The 15753-nt window shown below is 50.5% G+C and overlaps 1 protein-coding gene across 3 annotated transcripts in view; it reads right to left on the minus strand.

Annotated features, from left to right (window-relative positions):
* The window catches only part of Slc39a11 (solute carrier family 39 member 11), a 420215-nt gene that overhangs the window by 5715 nt on the left and 398747 nt on the right, over positions 1-15753 (minus strand). The window lies entirely within an intron of this gene.

Below are 15753 nucleotides of genomic sequence, written 5' to 3' on the forward strand. Positions count from 1 at the left end.
TGGGAAGATGGTCCTGAGCTATATAAGAAAGCTAGCTAAGGATGAGCCTGTGAGCAAGCCAGCAAGCAGAGTTCCTCCACTGTCTCTGCTTCAAGTTCCTGATTGGTTTTCTATCCTGACTTCCCTTAGTGATGATGTGTAATCTGTAAACTGAAATAAGCCATTTTTTTTCTCCTAAGTTTCTCTTGGTCAGAATGTTTGAATCATAGTAATAGAGAGAAAATTAGAATAACATGTAAAAAGTCTTGTCTGAAATCATGTACCCATCAAAAAGTGGGGGCCTGTTAAGTCCTGAATCCCTTCTTAGGTGCCAGGGAACCAGGTTCTATGGTGGGCAAAGGAAGAAGGAGAGCCCACGGGTAGGCAGTAGTGTCATAGGAGGGCACACCATCTTCCTCCTTGTTGCCCTCCTGTTCTGAGTCTCTGGTCACACTCTGTTTTTTGCATGCTATAGTAAAACAGAACACGCTGGCTCCAAGCAGGATGGAACAAGTTCTGCCACTGTATTACTGTACAGGTCTGTGTCAGTCATTGAACTTTTACATGTCTGTGTACAGCATGGAGATGCTGGCCTCCACCTCGAGGGACAATTTAACAATGCCTGAAAGGTTCCGAACACAGAGAGATAGATGTTCTGTGCCCGTGAGTTCCTGTTTCCTGTAGTTCAGATATGAGCGTAGCTCATTTTACCCAGAAGCCACATGAGAACCGGTACAAGGAAGCAAAGACCCAGAACCTGAAGGTGACACTGATGTGGCTCCAGGCTCAGGTTTCCCATGGACTCTTGCTGCAGTTTCTCTGGGCTTGGGTGGTGTTTACTGTGACAGCCTCTGGCTTTCTGCCTCTGCGGGACACTAGGGAATTGTGTTGCTCACCTGAGTCCAATGCTAGGGACCTGCCTTAGAGAGACTGCTTTGTGCAGAAGCCAGAGACTAGATCGCAATGAAGAGAGAATAGGAATAGGCAGACACACAGGCAACACATAACTGATCCAGGGAGATGGGGCACACGCATGATTGTAAGTCATAATGTGCACACGTGAACCCTCATGCCAACTTGCAAAGAAAGGAGACATGCCACAGGAGGGAACAGGGTCAGCCTGAGGGTGACGTACTGGTAATTTGAGACTGCCTCCATCTCGGTTTGGCAGGTCCTAGGGGTAGTCCCTCCATGGAAGGCCCTTCTGATAACCAAGCTTCAAGGGCATTAACTAGCAGTGCTGGCCTGGGGCCTGCAGGAGCTGTGGGTGGACTAGAGAGAAAAGAGAGTCAGTCGCCTCATGCTTGACTCTTTGGTCAATTGACTCCTGTCTGTCCACTTTGCTCGCAGTAGGAATTCGCCCCTCAGCTCTGGACAGATATGAGGGCAGGGAGTACAGACCCGCAACTGGGCCTCCCCTGTCTTTACTGGCCACTCCATCCTTGGCCCCAGACTCCCAGGAAAAGAACACAATTTGCTGTCCTGAAAGGCCATCAGGCCAGCTCTGGCCATGGCCCTCCAGACTAGATTCCAGCAAAGAGCACCACAGATAACACTCAGTATTCAATATTAAATCTCCACTTGGTTTGAGGGCTTCAGTCACACCATATTTGCCTTCGTTCCCTGTCACCACATATATACACGCATCTCATATGGGGCTCAATGACCCTGTACTCTGGAACTATTTCAAGGAGTCTCTTAGACAAAGACCGACCCAACCAGAATTGAACTTATAAACATTTAGCTGGCATGCACTCTGTTTAGCTCAATCGTATCTTTGAATTCTTGGTCCCCAACTGGTGGAACTATTTGGGACAGACTAAGAGGTGTGACCTTGTTGGAGTGACCTTGTGTCATTGGGGGCAGGCTTTGAGGCTTCAAAGGACTAATGCCATTCCCAGGATGCACTGTGCCTCCTGCTTTCAGTTTGAGATCTGAGCTCCAAGCTGTTCCTATGGCCATGCCTTTAATCACCATCACGAACTCTAATCCTCTGAAACCATAAGCCCAATTAAATGCTTTCTTTGATAAGTTGCCTTGGTTGTGGTTATTGCAGCAATAAAGAAGAAACTGATACAGAAGTCTTGTTGGTTCCTGATTAGGATAGAAGACCCTATACTTCTGTTCCAATCAGCCACAGGGAGAACTACAGTTTGTTCTAGAAGGTTCTTCTACCAATTTTATGTCCAAGAAGACCCTGAGCTCCTAATCCATGAGGGGAAACACCAGGCATACATTTCTGTGGAAGCAACACATCTCGAGAATAAGTTCCTTCCAGTGTTTCTGTATTCCCTGCTGTCTTCTCTAGAGCTGGTGGCAGCCTGGTTTACATTCAGCGTCATCTCTTGTCTCTCTCCAGATGGTGGTCAAATAAGATCAGTTTCCTTGACCTGATACAGAGCCAAATGGGGGGTCAAACAATGCCCTGTGTCTCTTCTTTGATGCAGAGGCAGAGCTTGGTGGCTGCCTAATGGTCCACTGTTACTGTCCACCCTTCCATATACACAGGCCAGGAACATGACCCATCTTAGGTATGTGCACGGGGCCACCGACCTGGTGTCAAGTCGAACGTGATGCTTCCTGTCCGAAGCCCTGCCGTCCACCAGGCAGGCTGGGGAAGCCTCCTCCACACCCTGCCCTGGAGCTGAGCCCTGATAAGCAGTACAGAAACCCCATTCTTCCATCCCTGGCAAACCTCGTTGTCACTGCCCTGCCCTAGCCCTGGCACAAGGTTTATAGCCACACCCCAAGATCCTGCCAGGTCTTTCTCTGCAGGACAATGCTTTGCTATATGATCAGGAAGTCTGCCCTGATCGTTCCTGAGCTCCAGAGACTGAGTGAGGGCTGAAACTACAGCCCCTCTGCCTTCTCTCCTTCCTACAGGACCCTTTTAAATTCAGCTCTCCTTTATGTGTATGCACAAGACATAAACACACACACACACACACACACACACACACACACACATAAACACAGCCAGCTGTGTTCCCATTCCCAACTGTTCATTGTGTTAATTTCTCATTGCTGTCACAAAATGCTTAACATAAGCACGTTAGGAAGGAGGGGAGGAAGGAGGGAGGGAGGGGGGGGAAGGATCGGTTTTCTTTGGCTCACAGTTTCCAAGCATTTAGTCTGTGGGCACCTTGTTCCACTGTGTCTGGCCGTAGGGAGAGAGTATCGTGACAGGGAGCACAGGACAGAGCAAAGCTGTTCACATGACACAAAGGAAGCAAAGAAAACACAGGGGAATGGCCTGGGACAAGAGACACCCTCCAAGGACATGTCTCTAGTGACCTACTCCTAACTAGGTCCCACCCCTGTGAGTATGTATATGCTGGCCCAGACACCACTGAATTCTGAATCCATCAGTAATGACAAAAAAGGGTCAGAGCCATTACAATCTGATCATATCTCCATGACTGGATTGATCAGCCGGGGGCAAAGCCTTCAGTGCACGAGTCTTGAGGAACCACTCCATAGCCACACAGCACAACAGATGCCGGGTAGGCAGGGAAGGTACTCAGTGGATGGGGGCTTCCTCTCTTCTTCATCATCAGCATCAGCATCAGCTCTGAGGTGTGGTTTGAATCCTTAGCTCTCAGAACCAGTTCTCCATTCTAGATACCAGGTAGCTTTCCAGGTGAATTATGGGACGAGTTTCTGCAAAGTCTGATGGAAACGCTCTGCTTGCAGATCTACAGCTGATGCTCGACATCAGCAGCAAGGGTGAGGATGAAGGCAGTGCTCGAGGCCATCTCCATTGTGAGAGCCTGCGCTCTGCTGTCTTAATCGCCAACACAGACTGGGAGACTGGGAGCCATGGACACCAGGGGCCTCTGTGAGTGTGTGTGTGTGTGGGGCTCTGCAGACTGGGTGTCTGTTCTGTATAGAATCTGACTTGAGGTGGGGAGGGGGCTGGAGGGGATTCTGGGGAACAAGGGCAGGACCAGCAAAGCAGTAATGGATACAATGGCAATAGTCATTGTATCCATGAGCTGGTAGAAACACAGGGACTAATGAACATCAAGGAGGGTGGGGGAGGGAGAGAGGAAGGAGGGAAGGGAAAGAGAGAGGGAGGGAGGGAGGGAAGGCTCAGCTGTCAAGGAAGTCTTCAGAGGACAAACTCTGAGCAGTACGCTGGCAGGGTTAGCAGACTGTGTGGAGGAGAAACGTGCCTAACGCAGAGCCGATGGCTTGGAGGAGGCCCCGGCCAGTCTTTTGTACAGCCATCCGTGACTTCTGACCTAAGCAAGCACTCTACAGAGGCATTCCCGGGCAAACAGGCCTGGCTGACCTCTTTCTTTGCAGCTTGGGGAAGGGAGAGCTGAAATGAGAAGGTCTCCTTTTCAGGACCGGCTACAAGGTTCTAAGCAAAAGGGCACTGGGCCCGCATGGGATGACACACAGACCTAACCCCGCCGCCACACCCTTCAGTGCCAAGCAAGTTTCCTGTTGACGGGTTTCCCCAACACCAAGATACACGTTGGTAGTATGTGTCTCTTTCCTGACCAGCCATGCCTCCTGCGGGGGGGGGGGGGGGGAGAGGCATGAGAGAGGGGAACCTGACCAGAGGGCCAGGAAAGGGTTTACCGGATAGGGACACTGGCAGCTGGGGGCTGGTAAGTGGCTCCCAGAGAGCCAGGCTGAGCAGCCCTGGAGGAGGCCTCACCAGGGAAAGGTGAGCCAAGGGTCTGTGTGGAAGGGCTGCCTCTCATCAAAGTTGGCGCTGGCCTGAGTGTTCAAATTTCTGCTTTCCTTTCCCCAGGGAGTGAAAATTTCCCAGGGCAGACCAGACACCGGGGAATGGCTACTGAGGGGAGTGAGGGGGAACAGGGGACTTGGCACTAACCTAGGATTGCCCCCAGGACACCTTGGGGTGAGCTGGTTACCTTGCAAGGGCAGGTGGCAGAGGCAAGTCCCAGGGGAGGCTTTATATCTGGAGAAGGGACACACATCTTGGAAGGAGAGCAGACACAACAGCTAAGCCAGGGGCTGAGGACGGAGCTCAGTTTGGATGGTGCTCAACCAGCATTGTAGAAGGCTCCGGGTTAGATTCCTAGTGCAGAGTAAGCCCAGGGGAATACATGTCCATAATCCTAGCGCTTAGGAGATGGAGGCTGGGGGAAATCACAAGGTCATTCTCAGCTTCACACAAGTTCGAGGCCAGCCCCCCAGCTCTCTTTCCCTCCAGAAAGCCAGCTCCCTAAAACCCTCAACAGCCTGAGGATGTCAGAGCAATCCTTGTAGGTTGCTGTCTCCACCCCCGGGGTGAGTGACAGTACAGGCTAGCCAGGCACTGCTGCAGGGACTTCAGAGGTGGGGGTGGTAGAGAGAGATACTATGTTCCAGGCCTGGGCTGGCTACAAAGAAACAACTCAGGCTGTGTGAGGCCAGGAGGCTGCTGGGGAGTCCCATGGGTGGGAAGAATGGATGGAGGTGGGGTGGGGGAAGAGGCTGGGTTCAGTCACAAATACCGAACTCTCAGCAGCCAGAGCAGCCAGGCCCATGCGAGGGGCCAAGGAGGTGCAGGCAAGGTCAAGGGTGCCCATTCGCAGACTGGGCCTCTTCTGTCTGGATCCAAGGGCAGAAGAAACACTGCCCGGATGCTCTCTGTCATTCCTTGATCGGAAGCCTGGTGGAGGTGCAGAGGCAAAGGCCTGGGTCCCTCCAGGTGGCCAGCTAAAGAATAGCCGCCTTCCCTTTGTGTCACGGGCCATTCATGCCAAGAAGCGCCCAGTGCTTAGACTTTTCCTTAAAAACCTAGGAGCAGCCTGAATGAAGGCTGACTCTCCTCTCCCAGCCTCCCAGCAGCTGCCCTCCCACCTACCCTACCCGCTGTTTTCCTCAGGCTAGCCTCACCTCTCAGAGAACTTGGGTGGCAAGGGGCCCACATAGGGGACCTTGTTTGATGCCTTCACCGTTACAGTAGAAAACAAGAGATCTGTAAGGAGCCAGACAGAGGCGGGTGGGAGCCTGATGATCAGGTCGGCAGGAACTAGAATGACTTGGGAGACCGTTCTCTGAGCATGTCTGTAAGGGCATCTGTAGATTGGCTTGGCTGTGTTGGGAAGCACTGCTCTATGGTCTGCAGATCCAGACTAAATGAAAAGGAGAAAATGAGCAAGTGCCTCCTTCATAGCATTGAATCCTTGACTATGGATACAATGTGACCAGATGCCTCAAGCTCCTGTGGCTGTGTCCTGCCACCCCACCCCACCCACCCTACCCCTACCCATGATGGACTGTCATCTCTCAGCCTATGAGCCAAAATAGCCATCTCCCCTGTACTGGCTAGTTTTGTGTCAACTTGACACAAGCTGGAGTTATCACAGAGAAAGGAGCTTCAGATGGGGAACTGCCTATACGAGATCCAGCGGTAAGGCATTTTCTCAATTAGTGATCAAGCGGAGAGGTCCCCTTGTGGGTGGTGCCATCTCTGGGTAGTCTTGGGTTTATAAGAGAGCAGGCTGAGCAAGCCAGGGGAGGCAAGCCAGTAAAGAACATCCCTCCATGGCTCTGCATCAGCTCCTGCTTCCTGACCTGCTTGAGTTCCAGTCCTGACTTCCTTTGGTGATAAACAGCAATGTGGAAATGTAAGCTGAATAAACCCTTTCCTCCCCAACTTGCTTCTTGGTCATGATGTTTGTGCAGGAATAGAAACCCTGACTAAGACATCCCCCTAGGTTGTTTTTATTAGGTATTGTTGCTACAGCACTGAGAAAATCAATTAATACAGAGTCCTAGAGACTGACCCAGCACCAGCCACTGCTTCATCTGTAAAGTGGTGAAGAACTTCCTTCACAGGGTGCTTGCATGAATGAGGGACAGTCACGGTAAGGTCCCAGGCTGGAGGCCACATAAGGAATGGCCTTACACCTTCTCAGCTAATCATGTGAGGTTCTGGTCCATTCTGGGTACTTGGAGAACCAGTGTGGGGAATTTTTTCCAATGCCTCTTCATTCTTTTTGGCATGTGGATCTCATAGTGGGTACTCCCTACATGCTAGCTACTGTTAACACCACCCAAGGCTTCCATCAGAGGCAGAACTGGGCTGGGTACTCAGAATCCTTCGGCCACTGACATTACATTATGGTGGTGGAGGTGGGACCTCCCGTGTCTTCTAGAATCACAGCATGGCCAGGCGAGGCTCTCCTCCTGAGTGACCAAGCCTAAGCCATGTGATGCTTGGGAGCTAAAGAATCCACTGTCAAACAACTGCCACACATCTTAGAAGCTTGGCAGTGGCAGACGGAGGTGGGTCCAGAAACTTCATGGACAAAGTGACATTCAGGGCTTTGGGAACAGCGCTAACATAGTGGGAGAGAGAAGCGTGCACTTAGGCCAGGAAGATGTGAGCCAACCGGATAGGGCAGCTCAAGTCTTCCCCTCCCACTAAGTCAAAGCCTACAACATGACCCATGGTGATGAGCTTCAAAGACTGCCTCTTGACACCTACCCTCTATGACACTACCTTACCACACTTGAATGGCTTTAAAAAGAAAGCCCAAGTGCTAAATAACCCAGCCCAAGCCCAGGGCTCTTTCAAGGTCAAAGCAAGGGGCTGTATCTAAGTGGCCAGCACCCTGTTCCTGGGAGGCAGGTCCTCGTGCTGAATGGCTTGTTCCGAAGGTAGATATTTGGGGAGGGGTATCCTTGAAACCCATTTCTTGGCCACTACACTTAGACATGTTGCTTAAGACCATCTCAGGCCTTGAGTGCGGCGCAGCTTTCAACATCAGACAGCATGGAGCATGCACCAGAAGACATGCAGAGAGTCCTGTGCACCCCACCGCAACAGCCTGCAGCCCAGACAAACTCCTGTCTTTGATTACCATGCCCACTAGACGGAGCCTGAGGTCCTCTGGCTAGAAGATGATAGTTTCTCGTGTATGTAGTGTGGATAAACGCTGGGTGTGGTTGGAAGGGTTCTATAGGGAGCAGCAGGTGGCACCTCCGCCCCCACCAGGTTGCCTGGCTCCACTCCCCATCAGGGAAGCAGGAGCTATCTTTACCTTCTCAGCTCTGGTTTGTTCTGGTGACTTGAGAGAGCAGCGTGGGGGATGTTTTCAATGGCTCTTCATTCTTTCTGGGTTTTGTTTTAGAGGCAGAGAAAGAAGTGCGTGTGTCTGTGTGTATATGTGTTCGTACATGTATAGAAGTATGTGTGCATGTATATATGTATTTATATGCATGTGTGCACATGTATGTGTGTGTGCTGGTGAATGAAAGTATTCATAGAAACACCGCAGTCTCAGGCATCCCATTGAAAAATGTTTTAATTGCTATGTTGTTCCATATCTTTTAGAAGCAGACAACATGTCTGAATTCACACTCGTGTGTGTGTGTGTGTGTGTGTGTGTGTGTGTGTGTGTGTATGCACTTGAGTGCGTATGTGGGGAGGGGGACATTGCATTTCTGTCCATGTAAATGTGAAGGCCAGAGGCCGACATCACTTATTTTCCTAGACCATTGTCTTATATTCTAAAAATATTTGCTTTAAAGTATGTGTGTACGTGGTACATACATGTTTGTGTGTGAGAGGGTGCACATATGCCACAGCACATGTGTGGAGGTCAGAGGGCAACTTCAGGTGTCAGTCCTTGCTATCCACCTTGTTTTGGGGTCAGGGTCTCTCTTGTTTGTTGTTACACTGTATGCTGCAGGATGGCTGGCTCGGGGCGGGGGGGGGCTTCCAGAGCATCTCCCTGTCCCCACCTCCCACATGGAGAGAAGTGCTGGGTCACAGACACGGACATGGACACGGAGCAGACACAACATCGCCTGACTTCTGAGGATCTGAGCTTAGGTTATCAGACTTGGCAGCAAGTGCCTCTCCTCACGGAGTCCTCTCCATAGAATTTTTTTGAGACAAGGCTTCTCAGTCAATCCAGAGCCCACTGATTTAGTTAGACTGGATGGCCAGCAAGCCTCCAGGACCCTTTAATTCCCATGTCCCCAGTGCTGGGATCACACATGTCACATGCCAGGTGCCTATTCACCCATCTGTCTTTGTTTTTTTTGTTTGTTTGTTTGTTTTGTTTTGTTTTGTTTTTAAACACGGGTTCTGGGGCTCAAACTTGGATGCTGATGCTTGTGTAGCATTTTACTGACCAAGATGTCCCCCAGCCCTTAGGCATCTTGCGAAGAGCTAGGCTAAGCAGAGTTGAAGGCTCTGGGGAGTTTGGGGAGACAATGCCTGTGGCTGGAATTGTAAGGACAATGTGTGAGAATTGCTAGACCTCCTCTTCCAGGTCCTAAGACACTGGTTACTCTCCAGCATTATCTAGGTTCAAGTGGGGGGAGGGAGAGTTTCTTACATACGGCACCTCCCTGAACTTGTGCAGTGGGACCCACAGCATGCATTGTTCAGCCTGAAGTTTAGTTTTGATCTTGGTGGTGAGCTTTCTTTGGGATATGTGGTGGAGGGGCTTGTGGATTTCTCCACAAAACTGCCAGGGAATGGCCTAGATCTCTTACAATCTTGATCTCCAGGCAATGTTCCCTGGCCTCCTGGTGAGGAAAGGAGAAAGGCGTATTTGTGACAAAGCCCCACTTCACCCCAGCTTTGGGAGCCTCCCAGGGGCAACGAGCATGTGTATGCTTGCGTGGCAGGCCCTTACATACTGTTTTGATTGTTATCGTCCTGCCCTAAAAGGCCTGATTGTTCAGGCCTGGTGATGACATCACCGGCTTCCCACTCGGGCAGCCTGTCAAGGTGTTTGATGAGCCTGCAGGTGGGAAGGGGCTGGGTGCTCCCTGCAGGGCTGCGGGTCCCTACCCGCTCAGCAGGGCTGGCTTAGCACGCAAGGGATCTTCCCCACCCTTCTCTTGCTATTCTAAGAGCCTGTCTGGCTCCGACTCAGATGACCCATCAATTCTGCTAAAGTTGACTGCCTTCCCCCAAAGCGGGCAGGGAAGGGCACCAGGTGGCCAGGCCACAAGGCAGGGTGGTGGCTGAGAGTGGTTCAGGTCATCCACACACGGCTCTCCTTGTGGACGTGCAGAAGAACAGGTACACATGGGATCTGTGATCCCAGTGTCAGGCCCTTGGGACTTTGACCTGTTAAGACTACCAGCAAATAAAGCCAACCCTATGCATTGTCTAGAAGTGAGGCCACCTCGAGCAGCGGGTGGTTCTTGCATCCAGGCGCTGTGTGCTCTTGTGTTCACTGTAAGCTGAAGATAGAGAATGCTCTCAGCCCCAGCAGTGCCCAACCCGGGTCCATGCCCGTCCAAAACAGTAGAGCAAATAAACCGTGTCTTATTCAAACAATGGAAATACACAGAGCAACGGGAGTGTGAGGTCTGCTTCTATAGGTAGGAGGCCTGAGTCATTACACAAAACTGTGAAAGAAATTAGACAAAACAAACAAACAAACAAAACACTATTTTCAACAGTCCCATTTTAAAATATATATATATATATATATATATATATATATATATATATATATATATATCTCCAATGGGCTCTCTTCTTGACTGATGGCTCTGAGGGAAGTCAGGTGCCATGCTGAAATCACAGTTAAGTAGCCACATGAGGCGCCTATATGGTGAGGAGGTAAGGCCTCTTGCCAAAAGCCATGTGAGGGTTCCATCTTGGAAGTAGATGTTCCAGTCCTAGTCAAACGCCCAGGCTACTTTGACCCTGGCCCATCTATTTATCGTGACCTCTTGAGAGACCCTGAGCCGGAGCCTCTCAATAAAACCACTCCCAAGTCCCTAATCCTCAGTGCTGGTTAGTTTTAACCGTCAACTTGACAAAACCAAAAATCACCTGGGTAAAGTCTCAATGAGAAATTACCTACCCCGATCAGGGTGGTGGGGCCCGACTGGTACCATTCCCTGGCGAGAAACCCCTGCGCCTGCGCAGGCCACAGTTTAAGAGATATGAACGCTGAGAAAAAGTGAGCGCGTTGGCCTGTGTGCATCCCGTTTTCTTCCCTCTTGATGATGGGTGTGGTAAGTGGCTTTGAGTCCTACCTTGACTTCCCTTCCATGATGAACTCTGTAACTTAGAATTATAAGCTCAGTAGACACTATTTTCATCCTCAAAGGTGCTTTTGTTGGAAGGTTTTTGTTGGAAGGTTTTTAATCGCAGCCAAGACCTGCAACACTTGCTGGCTTCGGATACCAGGCTGTGAGGTACACTCTATTAAGCAGCAGTGAATGCTCCAACTAAAAACTAGCGTATTTTCCTTTCTCCAGGCTTCGTGCCTTTATCTTTCCCAACAGCATTCCTTGCCCACCAACATACAGTACCAATAGCTCCAATTCTTAATATGCTTCTTCTTCTCCTGCCCAGTCTGGCATCAGGACAAGCAAGGAACCTCTCGATCTGGGGACTCCCAGGGGCTGGAAAGGAGCCAGGTGCATCCATGAAGGAGTCCCATGTCTGGTTCCAGTCCCCAGATCTAAGACAGCTAACATCTGCTCCCAGCTCTAAGGGATCAGTTTGCAAGGTGTGTCACCCTCATCCGGGTCTCGGTGTCTTTGGCTGTGACAGGGGCAGGAGCTCGGAAGCTCTTTTCCTGGTTCGTAGCTGTGTGGGCCATACAAGGGTGGGGTTGTGGGTTCTTGAGATTCTGGGGGCCTCCCCTTTTGCCAAATCTCATTTTCCTGTTTGAGCACATCTGGAAAACCACAACACATAAACCCTCTCATTGTACACATCTGGGCAGCATAAACCAATAGCTCCAAGAAGGAACTGGGGGTAACAACCCCAACAACAACAACAAAAAATGTGGCTGCTCAGGAAACTGCAGCAAGGGCCCAATGGAAGAGGCTCAGAGGCGCTTTTCTTTTCCCATCTGCAAAACAACCTTCTGGGCATGCTCTCAGCAGCTCAATGTTTGGTGTCTGAGCGCCACACGTTCTCAATAGCCTCTGACAGAAGCTCCTGTCTGTCACACTGCTCTCTCCCTGGCTCCTGGCCAATGCAAAAACTTAACTGAAAGGGTGTTTGTCCCCTCCTCCTATCCCTTTATTTAGACTAAACCATACCTTCAGTCACCCTTAGGGTATGTGGCCTGAGTTCAAAGACACAGCCGAACACCACCTGCTCCACCTCCATTCCCTTTAGATGGAGCAAGTGAAGCACTTCGGGTACAGTGCAGAGAGAACTAAGCTTTAGGGGGCAGGCGAGAGAGCCCTGGCTAATTCCATGCAGTTAGGCAGTCAGTCTGTGCTCTTCCTTCCTTGCCTGGGAAGGGAACAGGGATGGCCCTGGCAGTCTCCTTGTTTGACCACCAGCCTGGGTCCTGAAAACACACAGGAATAATAAAGGCTCTGCAAATGAACTAAGTTGCAGGAAGCTGAACTGAAGATGCACAGGACTCAGAATGGGAAGAGACAGGCAGAAAGCTTCCTACTCAATCCATACCTGAGGCTTCAAGGTGAGGACACCCTCGAGTGTGGAGTGAGCTGAAGTGCTAACCACGAACCCTTGAGTCAGTGACCCGTGGACAACAGGGGATACTTGCAAGGAGAGGACGGAAAGATCTTGGAGTCAGGGTATCTGGCCATCTTGATTCACCCACAAAGGCTAAGGTAAAATGGTGGAGGCCAGCCCCACCACTGAACCCTCATTCTCTAACTCTTGTTAGAGCTCAGGGCCTCCTGACGGGAGTTGGGGGTTGCTGAGCACAGCAGGGAGCCAGTGTTTCAAAGTGGGGAGAAGCCATGGTTTGAGCATGTCCTGTCTCACACAGGCTCATGGGTTGAAATCTTGGTCCCCTGCTGGTAGTACTTGCTCTTTTGGAAGGTTAAACACTTTAGCATGTGTCCAGCTGAAGCCCAAAGCATAGAAAATACAGGGCCAAGACCCATTGTGCAGAGGAAAGGAAGAAACTAGGCAAGAAGAAGCTGCAAAGAAACAAAAAACAAAACACGAAGAGCCAACAAAAGAGGGAACAGCCCTTCCTTGTGCTATGTATTTTGGGACTGGACTTCTAAAAAGCTGGGCCCTGGGGCATTGTCACTGGAAAATGGCTGTTTGTTTATCTTCCTAGGATGGCCAGGAAAGAGGGAATGCAGGGTAGAAGGCAGGTATTAACAAGGTGTTGTTTCCTTGTTTCCCAAGTAGCCTGGGAAGTCCATGCCAGTGGGGTAGGTGGGAAACAACATGAGCCAGGAGGCTGGGTGTCTGCTGTTTTGCACATGCTGAGGATACCAAGATGGCAGGGGAAGCAAGTCCCTTCCTCAGACTTTTCCCATAAACACGTGGTGCTGAGGGCAGGGCCCCTGGGTCACCCAGACACAGCAGGAACACCAACACTCAACACTGCCTTCGGAGGCCAGGTATTTCTCTGTGAGCCCCTACCCCATCCCTGCACTACAAACCATCTAGTTTTTCTCTGGCAATAGGTTATTTGGGAAATGCTATCAACCCATTATACAGAGGGAGAAAGTGAGGCTTTACAGAGGGTACAATTTCTCTCCTAATGTGCTAAGATAGAAACACACATCAGGACTGCTGAGGGCTTCATTTGCTTTGCCCACAATCCTCATAATAACTGCTGCATAGCTGGAAGACAGCGGCACACACCTTTAGTCCCAGCACTCGGGAGGCAGAAGCAGGCGGACCTCTGTGAGTTCAAGGCCAGCCTGGTCTACAGAGTGAGTAACCGGGACAGACAGGGCTACAAAGAGAAACCTTGCCTTTAAAAAAACCAACAAAACAAAAACAAAACAAAATGGTGCAAAGGGTGGATCTTGTTGAAATCTCAGTCTGTTGAGGGGTGGTTTATAATTATTAACCCTAGCTCATGCCCTAAAAGCTATCTATTGCTGAGTATAAGAGATCTGTCTGCAATAAACATTAAACTAGAGGAGAATACACCAAGGGAAAGGAGACCCTGGTATTTTAACATGACCCGGGGCTTCTCTCGAGTGCCCAGTTGTCTTTCTCTCGTCCCAGTCAATAACCATATGGCAGAAGAGTGCCCTGGCTGCTACGTTTTGGTCATGACTGGATACACTGGGTGGCCCTGGGAGGGTATGCCCGAGGGACGAACCCCGTGTGGGATGGAGTGGCAGCACACTAAAATTATCTCTGAACTATCCGCTCCTCAGCCCCACAGCCCTGGGAGGTTTTAACCACTGGACCCCTGCTGGACTGGGGTTCATGAGAGGCCTGGGGGAGGTAGCTGGGTACGGGGAAAAAGGAAAGAAATAGGAGATTCAGGGTCATGGCTTAAAATATGAAATATTTCCCCCTACAGCCTCCTGCGTTGACTGCTTAACCTCCCACTGCTTGCACTGATTTAGAAAGTTCTGGAAATTTTAAAGGGTGAGGCCTAGCTGAAGGCAGAAAGCCAACAGTGGCAGGTCCTTGGTGTTACCTTGTCTCTGGCGCCTTCGCTCTTTCTTTCTCTACTTCTTGTCACCGGTAAGATAGAGGACCTCCCCTGCCCATGCGCCTGCCCCCAGGATATTTTGTCCCAGTGAACGGAGCCAGGAAACTGAACTCCCTGACACTGGAGAGCCAAATAAGTCCTGCCTCCCTTTAAATTGTTTATATTGGGAACTGTGGGCACAGAGGCAGAAGAGACGCGCGGCATGGCTATGAAGGGACACGGAAAGAGAAGTAACGGGACCTGTGTCTGGCAAACACACTATCAGCTGCCCGGCCCCCACGTGGGGACTTGGCATTCAGGGTACTTGAACTCATGGCTGAGACCTAAGGAGAGCTGTGTCATATGGATGGGGCATTTACAGCTGTCGCCTCATACGGAAAATCCTAGAGTGGAGCATATTGGTGGTCACGCGGCGGTCATGTGGTCGGTGGTCACGTGGTAGGGGGTGATGGGGAGGTGGCCATGTAGAGCAGGTGGAGCATGCCTACCGTCTCAGCACTCAGGAGGCTGAGCCTGATATTGTGTCAACGTTGTATAAAGATTGTTTTCCTTCACCTCTGATTGGTTAGTAAAGCACGGATCAGCCAATAGCAGGGAAAGAGAAGAGAATAAGGCAGGACTTCTGATCCCAGTCTGGGGGTCCCAGGGAAAAAAACAAGGGTCACGGGAAGGGAAGATGTGGAGAGACCGTGTGGATGGACCAGGAGGATTCACCATGAGGTCACCATGGACCAGAGCGAGCCAGGGCAAGACTCAGATGTAGGTAAAGGACCACGTGGCTGGGTATTAGCAGTGTAGCCAGGTTAGATTAGCTCAGAATCTGCCCTGCTTAGGGCTTGCAGCTTGTTAATAAAGATACAGGGTCTCTGTGTCATTTATTCAGGAGCTAAAATAGGCTAAATCGGGCATAGAAACGCCTTGGAGTTATTCGGGAGCAAAGAAAACCCCCAAGAATTGCATTTATGGAATTCTGTTACAGCAACAAGACAAGAGCAGCTAGCTCACCAGGGTAACTGGGCTGGGATCACTGAGCGAAAACATCTTCACTACCTTCCTCTCTCGCCCACTTACTGGTTCTTTTACTTAGAGACTTCTAAAACAATAGTTCGCAAACTTAGTCATCCACCAAATATTTAGAATGCCTACTAAATTCCTGGTGTTCAACTTTTTAAAAACTCCTTTGTTTAGTTTCACACCCGGGTAAAGGACTGAGGTGGACATTTTACATATCAAACTAGACCTGGCCTCCAGGCTCCCCCAGCGTCTCTCAGTCCCTACCTGGCATGCCCTGCCCACAACCTTGAACCTTCCAGCCCAGGCATGGGCTGCCCTTCCCCTTCCCGCAGAGGCTCCTCCCTGTATAATCCAGACATTTTGCTCTCTCCCCCCAACTCCTCCTCCTCCTCCTCCTCCTCCT

This window comes from Mus pahari, chromosome 14, assembly GCF_900095145.1.
Source record: "Mus pahari chromosome 14, PAHARI_EIJ_v1.1, whole genome shotgun sequence".
In the NCBI taxonomy this organism is placed as follows: Eukaryota; Metazoa; Chordata; class Mammalia; order Rodentia; family Muridae; genus Mus; species Mus pahari.